Source organism: Taudactylus pleione, unplaced genomic scaffold (genome assembly GCF_031769625.1).
Source record: "Taudactylus pleione unplaced genomic scaffold, aTauple2 ptg000607l, whole genome shotgun sequence".
Taxonomy (NCBI): domain Eukaryota; kingdom Metazoa; phylum Chordata; class Amphibia; order Anura; family Myobatrachidae; genus Taudactylus; species Taudactylus pleione.
The window spans coordinates 55,266-67,461 of record NW_028285009.1 but is presented as its reverse complement, the minus strand read 5'-3'; the positions used below and the strand labels follow the sequence as shown (position 1 = coordinate 67,461).

At 43.7% G+C, this 12,196-nt stretch overlaps 1 protein-coding gene across 1 annotated transcript in view; it reads right to left on the bottom strand.

The window, feature by feature from the left end:
- LOC148480679 (G protein-coupled receptor 22-like) overlaps positions 1–7,163 on the bottom strand; it is a 423,524-nt gene extending 416,361 nt beyond the window's left edge. Inside the window, exon 1 of the mRNA XM_088453979.1 lies at positions 6,863–7,163. The gene's annotated coding sequence lies outside the window, so the exon portion shown is untranslated. The remainder of the gene's footprint in view (positions 1–6,862) is intronic.
- Positions 7,164–12,196: the final 5,033 nt, after the last annotated feature.

Below are 12,196 nucleotides of genomic sequence, written 5' to 3'. Positions count from 1 at the left end.
TCTGGGTTTTGTGTTTTGGATCTGTATTTTTTTTTTAAAAAGAATAAAAACAGCTAAAATCACAGAATGTGTTGGTTTTTCTGCTCCTATGCTATTATTAACCTCAATAACCTTAATTTCCACGCATTTCCAGTCTATTCTGAACAAGTCCCCCATGCCGAGCGGAATCGCTCTGTCTTAGCTCCTCCTTCACTTTCTCCAGCTGCTTCTGCAAAAGCCTGATGAGGGGAATGACCTGACTCAAGCTGGCAGTGTCTGAACTGACTTCACGTGTGGCAAGTTCGAAGGGTTGGAGAACCTTGCACAACACGGAAATCATTCTCCACTGCGCTTGAGTCAGGTGCATACCCCCTCCTTTGCCTATGTCATAGGTGGATGTATAGGCTTGAATGGCCTTTTGCTGCTCCTCCATCCTCTGAAGCATATAGAGGGTTGAGTTCCACCGCGTCACAACCTCTTGCTTCAGGTGATGGCGGGGCAGGTTCAAGAGTGTTTGCTGGCGCTCCAGTCTTCGGCACGCAGCCGCTGAATGGCGAAAGTGGGCAGAAATTTTTCGGGCCACCCAAAGCGTCTCCTACATGCCCCTGTCGCTTTTCAGAAAATTCTGCACCACCAAGTTTATTGTGTGAGCAAAACATGGGACGTGTTGGAATTTGCCCAGATGTAATGCCCGCACAATATTGGTGGCGTTGTCAGATATCACAATCCCCAGGAGAGTCTAAGTGGGGTAAGCCACTGGGCGATGATTTCCCTCAGTTTCTCTAAGAGGTTGTCGGCGGTGTGCCTCTTACTGAAACCGGTGATACACAGCGTAGCCTGCCTTGGAACGAGCTGGCGTTTCTGAGATGCTGCTACTGGTGACGCTGCTGTTGTTGCTGCGTAAGGTGATACATCTACCCAGTGGGCTGTCACAGTCATATAGTCCTTAGTCTGCCCTGTTCCACTTGTCCACATGTCCGTGGTTAAGTGGACATTGGGTACAACCGCATTTTTCAGGACACTGAGGACACTTTTTCTGATGTTTCTGTACAGTCTCGGTATCGCCTGCCTAGTGAAGTGGAATCTAGACGGAATTTGGAACTGGGGACAAACTACCTCCATCAATTGTCTAAATCCCACTGCACTAATGGCGGATACCGGACGCACGTCTAACACCAACATAGCAGTCAAGGCCTCAGTTATACGTTTTGCTTCAGGATGACTGCTGTCGTACTTCATCCTCCTCGCTAAGGACTGTTGGAGGGTCAATTGTTTAGTAAAAGTAGTGGTGTTCCTACTTCCTCTCTGGGATGATGAACGACTCCCAGCAGCAGCAACAGCAGCAGCGGCAGCAGTAGGCGTAGCAATGCAGGATCCTCCGGAGGAATCCCGGATAGGAGAGTCAGTCATGCCAGAGACATGGCCTGCAGGACTACTTCCGCTCCTGACTAAGGAGGAAATTGACGAGGAGGGAGTTGACGGTGTGGTTTGCAGGCGCTTGGATACAACAGGACAACGGGATTTAGGTGTCCCTGGACTGCTTACGGTCTTAGCCAAAGTTTCTGAACTTGACAGTAACTTTTTATGAACGTGCTGCAGGTGCCGTATAAGGGAGGATGTTCCTAGGTGGTTAACATCCCTACCCCTACTTATTTCACCTTTACATATGGTACATATGGCAAGACAGTTGTTGTGCAGATTTAGATAGAAATATTGCCAGACCAAAGAGGTGGAATGTTTGGGCTTCTGCCCAGGCATGACCGTGATGGGCTTTTTCATCCCACGGACAACAACTGTCTCCCCCGGAGCCTGATTTAAACAAACCACATCACCATCAGAATCCTCCTCGCCTTCCTCCTCAGCGCCAGCTACACCAGTATCCTCATCCTGTTGTACTTCAACAGTGACATCTTCAATTTGCATGTCAGCAAGTGGACTGTGGGTGCTCCTTTCAGCACTTGCAGGGGGCGTGCAAATGGTGGAAAGAGCCACCTCTTCCCGTCCAGTGCTGGGAAGGTCAGGCATCGCTAACCGCCACCACACTTGGACTCTCCTTGGGGATTTGTGATATCTTCTTAGAACGCACAGTTCTTTGCTGTGTTTTTGTCAGCTTAACTCATTTGATTTTTTTAGTGGGAGGAGGGCTTCCATCGTCATGTGAAGCTGAACCACTAGTCATGTTCATAGGGAAAGACCTTAGCCATTCCTTGCCACTCCGTGTCGTAAATGGCATATTGGCAAGTTTACGTTTCTCTTCAGATGATTTAAATGTTTTTTTCAAGGTCATTTTCCTGAACTTTGCCATTTGGGATTGTATGTGCCCTCTACTATGACATTGGGCATCGGCCTTGGCAGACGACGTTGATGGCATGTTATCGTCTATGTCATGACTAGTGGCAGCAGCTTCAGCACTAGGAGGAAGTGGTTCTTGATCTTTCCCTATTTTATTTTTATCGGAGAAAGTTTGGTCCTCCATTTATGTTATATTGATTTGACATATACGTACGGCTAAGGCGCACACAAACACAGAAAATATTTTTTATTTTTGCTGGAGAGTAGTGCACTTTGTGGGTTACAGCACCCTTTAAGAAATGAGCCAGCCGGCTCTTTACTTATGGGACACAGGCGCACGCTTGGCGCTGCTCCTTTGTTGATGCACGTGCGGCTACAGTGCACACAATTCACAAACACAGAAAATATTTTTTTTTTTGTTTGGAGTGTACTTTGGGGGTTACAGCACCCTTTAACGGACAAGCCAGCCGGCCCTTTACTAATGGGACACAGGCGTATGCTTGGTGCTGCTCCTTTGTTGATGCACGTGCAGCCACAGTGCACACAATTCACAAACACAGAAAATATTTTTTATTTTGTTTGGAGTGCACTTTGGGGGTTACAGCACCCTTTAACGGTCAAGCCAGCCGTCCCTTTACTTATGACACAGGCGCACGCTTGGCACTACTTTGTTGATGCACGTGCGGCTACTGTCCACACAATTCACTAACACAGAAAAAATATTTTTTTTTTGCACTTGGGGGGAGCACCCCTGATGGACAGAGCACCCCCTGGACAACACTACAGCACCCCTTTAGGACTGGGACACTGCACAGGACTTTGGAGTGGACACAGCCCCCATGGACAACTGACTGCACAACACAGTCCAGCCAGCCCATATGGACAACAGCAGCACAGCGCAGCACAGCACAGCACAACACTACACTGCACTACACTACACAGCCCAGCCAGCCCTAACTCCCACCCTCCCTCTTCACTGTCCACAGCCGAGTGAGAAAATGGCGCCGACGCGGGTACCTTATATAGAATCCAAAACCCGCGAGACCCGGAAGGTGGGATGATGACTTTTTGCCTCGATTTCAGATCCGAGTCAGGCGGGAAAAGTCGAGCCTGACTCGGATCGGCCTCGGATCGGGGGGGCTCGGGGGGGTTCGGATTTCAGAAATCCGAACCCGCTCGCCCCTAATATATATATATATATATATATATATATATATATATATATATATTCTGCAAAAAGCCATATGGATTTGTTTCATTTTAAGATGGAGAGTTTTATTTTTTTATTTTTTTTGTTGGGGGGGAGGGGGTTGGGATTTCCCCACATATGTTTTTTTTTCCAAGCATCCCAAAGCTGAATGTGTAAGTGAGAAGCAATGTTTGGGGCAGTGGGGGCCCCTGGGCAACCGTCATGTCCGCCCTCATATAATCCAGTCCTGAATGGGACCCCATATTAGTTGCAAGAACTGCTTGGTTAGATTTATATTCTCAGTAAGGATTGTACTGTATATCCCATCAAAAGAAGACAATTCCTTGCAGATTGTTTATAGAGGATACGTACTCAAGGGATGTATTTATTGCAACAACTACAATGGATACAGTCAATCATTCATCAACACTCTGCATCAGAACTTTTCATAGGCCACTGATCTTTCAACTACTGTATTATCAATTCTCTGACTGCTCTGTCCCAAGGTCACGTCCAATACAAGAACCTCATATCCATTAATAGTGATGTGCGTTGGGCACAATGATCTTCTGAATAATTATGGCCATGCTGTAAAAGGTGCAATGTACTATATAAACCACTTCTGCACGCCACTGACATTAATAGCGTTGATTGTTTGATTCTCTAACACATATTGTAGGAATCCTGAAAGTGACACAGCTGCAGCGATAACGTGCTGCGTCCATAGTGCATACTTGTATTCTCTCTGTATATTTAGAATGCAGGGTGATCACTGAAAAAAAATATTGATTGTCTATACTGGAGGCAAAGGGTATCTAGTATACCACTGCATAAGAAAAACAAAATTAACCACATATCTTATCACGTTACAGTATATTCAGTTACAAATTAGCTTTCCATCATAGAACAGTGCATTTTGTGACAGCACATTGAACCACAAAGACCGGCTATGCTGGTATATTCCCACCCGCAGAAACATATCAGACCTAATGCCATCAGTGAACGTCAGTCGTTTCAGGATACTTTGAATCATCTACCAAACTGAATTCTGAATAATAATAATAAATCATCGATGTAATGATACATCGCGCGCCATGCACACGATCCGGTGTACGATGGCGCAATGTATGTAACAGCACCGCGTCGGTCATTACATCGTCCCATTTGACCTGCAGCACAGAAGACGAGGCGGTGCGATGAACGACAACCGGGAACAACGTATCAGGCGTACACACTATACGATATGTACCATATATAATTCCAATCCGCGTCGGGACGGTACATTGTATGTTGTGCACCCAGCTTAAGTCAGAGGCATTTATTATCTCAGCTCGCCCGCCAAACATTTCCCTGACACAAGTAATTGTGAGCCACCTCTGTTTACAGCCAAACACATGTTCTCTAATAGCAATACAGCTCTCTAATAACAACAGAGCTGAGCACCTACTTTAACCTTGGAGAGATAGATATCAGTTTAATATTTGCCCCCCCCTGCTGTGTATAAACTACAGGCTAAGCCACGAGTCAGTTCTCAGAATATTCCACATTTCAAATACAATTAAAACATCATTAACATTTGCAGTTCAGCTTTTACAGTCCTGCAGTTTACTACACCAGAAGTGTAACTGATTGGAGAGAAGATAAGTCTATAATCATTAGCCACTGACCTCTAAATACACCACAAAATGCTTATTGCATATCTGCTGCTTTTATACCCAGTACCTGATAGGATCAGATGCATATTATGGATGTGTAAAAATCACTGTGCAATGCTTAACCTTTAGGTAACATCCTTACCTGGAACACTTACAATCAGAATAGTGGTCCAATACTAAATATTATGCACTACAAATCCACCATAGAAAGACAGACCGAGTTTAGATAGATAGATAGACAGATAGATAGATAGATAGATAGATAGATAGATAGATAGATAGATAGATAGATAGATAGATAGATAGATATGAGATAGATGGATGGATGGATAGATAGATGTTAGATAGATAGATGTGAGATATGAGATAGATAAATAAATATGAGATAGATAGATGTGAGATATGAGATAGATAGATAGATAGATAGATAGATATGAGATAGATACGAGATAGACAGTTAGATATGAGATAGATAAATAGATATGAGATAGATAGATAGATAGATAGATAGATAGATAGATAGATAGATATGAGATAGATACGAGATAGACAGTTAGATATGAGATAGATAGATAGATAGATAGATAGATAGATAGATAGATAGATAGATAGATAGATATGAGATAGATAGATAGATAGATAGATAGATATGAGATAGATAGTAAACATTTGGATCATTCTTGATATTATCCAGATCTGTATGGATAATGTTAATAAAAATCTGTTCTGAAAGTCTTTTCGCCCCAGTGGAGAGGACATAGGTGAGCATTGAGGGAGAATGGGGGGGCTGCTATTTTATTTGGAATTGTTTTAAGTTGAGATTCGGGAATCCCAGATAAAATAATAATTAGTAAACAAATGAAGATATTTTCCATCAACTGCATAAATAACACAGAATAAACCCTGAGTGATAATCTAAGATCAAAATGCATAAAAAAAAAACATCTAACATAGTCCAAAAATTGCTGACAATGTTGGTAACTGTGTCATTATGACATTATCTATAATATATGTTGTGCATGTATTCCTGATTATCTTGCAGGCGCCAGATGAGAAGTCACCAGCAGCATAAATAAACCTGTAGCAGGGATTTTGGCTTCACTGGCCGCAATCCCCAACACAGGCAAAGTGAGATGAAGCAGCATCACTAGGTGCAGTATCTGCTTGTGTATGTCAGTCTGGTCCTCTATTCCGTGGGCTGATGCTGCTGCTATCTTTGCTGGTGTGATCACTTGTGGAAATAACCCCTCAGCCCGGGTCACCAGGAATCATCACCCAGGCAGATGAATATTTCTTTCCCGCCTGTTTGCTCAACCAAAGCCATATCACAGCCATAACATAGTGATCCTTTTTTTTTAAAAATAACATAAATAGCAAATTCATCTGTGATTCTGCAGCTGAACCCCTTGAAATCATCAAATGCAGAAAAAAAAAGACATGAGGACATAATAACCGCACACAGATAGCGAACCCCCAGCACTGCAGATCCGAAGGGACGCGCTGACACGTCAGTCACTTTAGGACAATTTTGGTAGAGACTGGTAAAATGTACTGCAGTGCTTCAATGACACTTTCTTAAGACATACATTTGACTGGTGATGTAGCAGTGAAGGGGTTAAATCCACCAGTCTATAGAGTTAATGGGCAGCAGGACAGTTTCGCTGTCAGTAGGGTAATGGTAGACCATAATATACAGGCATTACAGCTTATGTATGACCAGCATAAAAACAAAACACCTGAGACTTACCCTATAGGTGCAGCCCCTGATATTCTCCTGTCAGGGGGCTGTGCTGGAAGTTTATCCCCTCCAGGGGTGCTCCGCTGTTCCCCAGTGACAGTGGGAGCTTATACTAGGGGGGACTATAGAGGCGTGACGGTGATATAGGGGTCCCCTCTGCCAAGGTCTGGATGTGCATTTATGGCTAAGTGCTTCCAATTTCCCTCTCCTAGTAGGAGCCAGCCCCTTGCTCCTGATCCAGATGCTGCCTGGGATGAGGATGATCCCTGTGTGCTGCAGGTGTGTGTGTGCTGCAGCCTGGCAATCCCTCCTTCTCTCTCTCTTTCTCTCTCTCTCTCCTTCCCTCGGTTCTTCCCATTACAGCCCTCCCTTTCTGTCTATTCCACACTGTTTATTCTCTGAACTCCCCCCACTTACTACTGTCACTGCATCACCCCGTGCAACTGCATACACATACACACACGTTCTTCTCTCTCACACACATACACATACACACACGTTCTTCTCTCTCACACACACATATACACATACGTTCTTCTCTCTCACACACATACACACAGTTTTACACACACGTTCTTCTCTCTCACACACATACACATACACACACGTTCTTCTCTCTCACACACATACACATACACACACGTTCTTCTCTCTCACACACATATACACAGTTTTACACACACGTTCTTCTCTCTCACACACATACACATACACATACGTTCTTCTCTCTCACACACATACACACAGTTTTACACACACGTTCTTCTCTCTCACACACATACACACACGTTCTTCTCTCTCACACACACATATACACACACGTTCTTCTCTCTCACACACATATACACAGTTTTACACACACGTTCTTCTCTCTCACACACATACACACACGTTCTTCTCACTCACACACATACACACACGTTCTTCTCTCTCACACACATACACACACGTTCTTCTCTCTCACACACATACACACACGTTCTTCTCTCTCACACACATATACACAGTTACACACACGTTCTTCTCTCTCACACACATACACATACACACACGTTCTTCTCTCTCACACACACATACACACACGTTCTTCTCTCTCACACACACATACACACACGTTCTCTCTCACACACATACACATACACACACGTTCTCTCTCACACACATACACACACGTTCTTCTCTCTCACACACATACACACACGTTCTTCTCTCTCACACACATATACACAGTTTTACACACACGTTCTTCTCTCTCACACACATACACATACACACACGTTCTTCTCTCTCACACACATATACACAGTTTTACACACACGTTCTTCTCTCTCACACACACATACACACACGTTCTTCTCTCTCACACACACATACACACACGTTCTCTCTCACACACATACACATACACACACGTTCTCTCTCACACACATACACACACGTTCTTCTCTCTCACACACATACACATACACACACGTTCTTCTCTCTCACACACATATACACAGTTTTACACACACGTTCTTCTCTCTCACACACACACACATACACACACGTTCTTCTCTCTCACACACATACACACACGTTCTTCTCTCTCACACACATACACACACGTTCTTCTCTCTCACACACATACACACACGTTCTTCTCTCTCACACACATACACACACGTTCTTCTCTCTCACACACATACACATACACACACGTTCTTCTCTCTCACACACACATACACACACGTTCTCTCTCACACACATACACATACACACACGTTCTCTCTCACACACATACACACACGTTCTTCTCTCTCACACACATACACACACGTTCTTCTCTCTCACACACATATACACAGTTTTACACACACGTTCTTCTCTCTCACACACATACACACACGTTCTTCTCTCTCACACACATATACACAGTTTTACACACACGTTCTTCTCTCTCACACACATACACATACACACACGTTCTTCTCTCTCACACACACATACACACACGTTCTTCTCTCTCACACACATACACACACGTTCTTCTCTCTCACACACATACACATACACACACGTTCTCTCTCACACACATATACACAGTTTTACACACACGTTCTTCTCTCTCACACACATACACACACGTTCTCTCTCACACACATACACACACGTTCTTCTCTCTCACACACACATACACACACGTTCTCTCTCACACACATACACATACACACACGTTCTCTCTCACACACATACACACACGTTCTTCTCTCTCATACACATACACACACGTTCTTCTCTCTCACACACATATACACAGTTTTCTCTCTCACACACATACACATACACACACGTTCTTCTCTCTCACACACATACACATACACACACGTTCTTCTCTCTCACACACATACACATACACACACGTTCTTCTCTCTCACACACATATACACAGTTTTACACACACGTTCTTCTCTCTCACACACACACACACATACACACACGTTCTTCTCTCTCACACACATACACACACGTTCTTCTCTCTCACACACATACACACACGTTCTTCTCTCTCACACACATACACATACACACATGTTCTTCTCTCTCACACACATACACACACGTTCTTCTCTCTCACACACATACACACACGTTCTTCTCTCTCACACACATACACACACGTTCTTCTCTCTCACACACATATACACAGTTTTACACACACGTTCTTCTCTCTCACACACACACACATACACACACGTTCTTCTATCTCACACACATACACACACGTTCTTCTCTCTCACACACATACACACACGTTCTTCTCTCTCACACACATATACATACACACACGTTCTTCTCTCTCACACACATAAACACATACACACACACTCCTCTCTCTCACACACACATACACACACGTTCTTCTTTCTCACACACATGTACACACACGTTCTTCTCTCTCACACACATATACACACACGTTCTTCTCTCTCACACACATACACACACGTTCTTCTCTCTCACACACATATACACAGTTTTACACACACGTTCTTCTCTCTCACACACATACACATACACACACGTTCTTCTCTCTCACACACATACACACACGTTCTTCTCTCTCACACACATATACACACACGTTCTTCTCTCTCACACACATACACACACGTTCTTCTCTCTCACACACATACACACACGTTCTTCTCTCTCACACACATATACACAGTTTTACACACACGTTCTTCTCTCTCACACACATACACATACACACACGTTCTTCTCTCTCACACACATATACACAGTTTTACACACACGTTCTTCTCTCTCACACACACACACATACACACACATTCTTCTCTCTCACACACATACACACACGTTCTTCTCTCTCACACACATACACACACGTTCTTCTCTCTCACACACATACACATACACACACGTTCTTCTCTCTCACACACATACACACACGTTCTTCTCTCTCACACACATACACATACACACACGTTCTTCTCTCTCACACACACATATACACACGTTCTTCTCTCTCACACACATACACACACGTTCTTCTCCCTCACACACATACATATACACACACGTTCTTCTCTCTCACACACATATACACACGTTCTTCTCTCTCACACACATACACATACACACACGTTCTTCTCTCTCACACACATACACACACGTTCTTCTCTCTCACACACACATACACACACGTTCTTCTCTCTCACACACACATACACACACGTTCTCTCTCACACACATACACATACACACACGTTCTCTCTCACACACATACACACACGTTCTTCTCTCTCACACACATACACATACACACACGTTCTTCTCTCTCACACACATATACACAGTTTTACACACACGTTCTTCTCTCTCACACACACACACATACACACACGTTCTTCTCTCTCACACACATACACACACGTTCTTCTCTCTCACACACATACACACACGTTCTTCTCTCTCACACACATACACACACGTTCTTCTCTCTCACACACATACACACACGTTCTTCTCTCTCACACACATACACATACACACACGTTCTTCTCTCTCACACACACATACACACACGTTCTCTCTCACACACATACACATACACACACGTTCTCTCTCACACACATACACACACGTTCTTCTCTCTCACACACATACACACACGTTCTTCTCTCTCACACACATATACACAGTTTTACACACACGTTCTTCTCTCTCACACACATACACACACGTTCTTCTCTCTCACACACATATACACAGTTTTACACACACGTTCTTCTCTCTCACACACATACACATACACACACGTTCTTCTCTCTCACACACACATACACACACGTTCTTCTCTCTCACACACATACACACACGTTCTTCTCTCTCACACACATACACATACACACACGTTCTCTCTCACACACATATACACAGTTTTACACACACGTTCTTCTCTCTCACACACATACACACACGTTCTCTCTCACACACATACACACACGTTCTTCTCTCTCACACACACATACACACACGTTCTCTCTCACACACATACACATACACACACGTTCTCTCTCACACACATACACACACGTTCTTCTCTCTCATACACATACACACACGTTCTTCTCTCTCACACACATATACACAGTTTTCTCTCTCACACACATACACATACACACACGTTCTTCTCTCTCACACACATACACATACACACACGTTCTTCTCTCTCACACACATACACATACACACACGTTCTTCTCTCTCACACACATATACACAGTTTTACACACACGTTCTTCTCTCTCACACACACACACACATACACACACGTTCTTCTCTCTCACACACATACACACACGTTCTTCTCTCTCACACACATACACACACGTTCTTCTCTCTCACACACATACACATACACACATGTTCTTCTCTCTCACACACATACACACACGTTCTTCTCTCTCACACACATACACACACGTTCTTCTCTCTCACACACATACACACACGTTCTTCTCTCTCACACACATATACACAGTTTTACACACACGTTCTTCTCTCTCACACACACACACATACACACACGTTCTTCTATCTCACACACATACACACACGTTCTTCTCTCTCACACACATACACACACGTTCTTCTCTCTCACACACATATACATACACACACGTTCTTCTCTCTCACACACATAAACACATACACACACACTCCTCTCTCTCACACACACATACACACACGTTCTTCTTTCTCACACACATGTACACACACGTTCTTCTCTCTCACACACATATACACACACGTTCTTCTCTCTCACACACATAC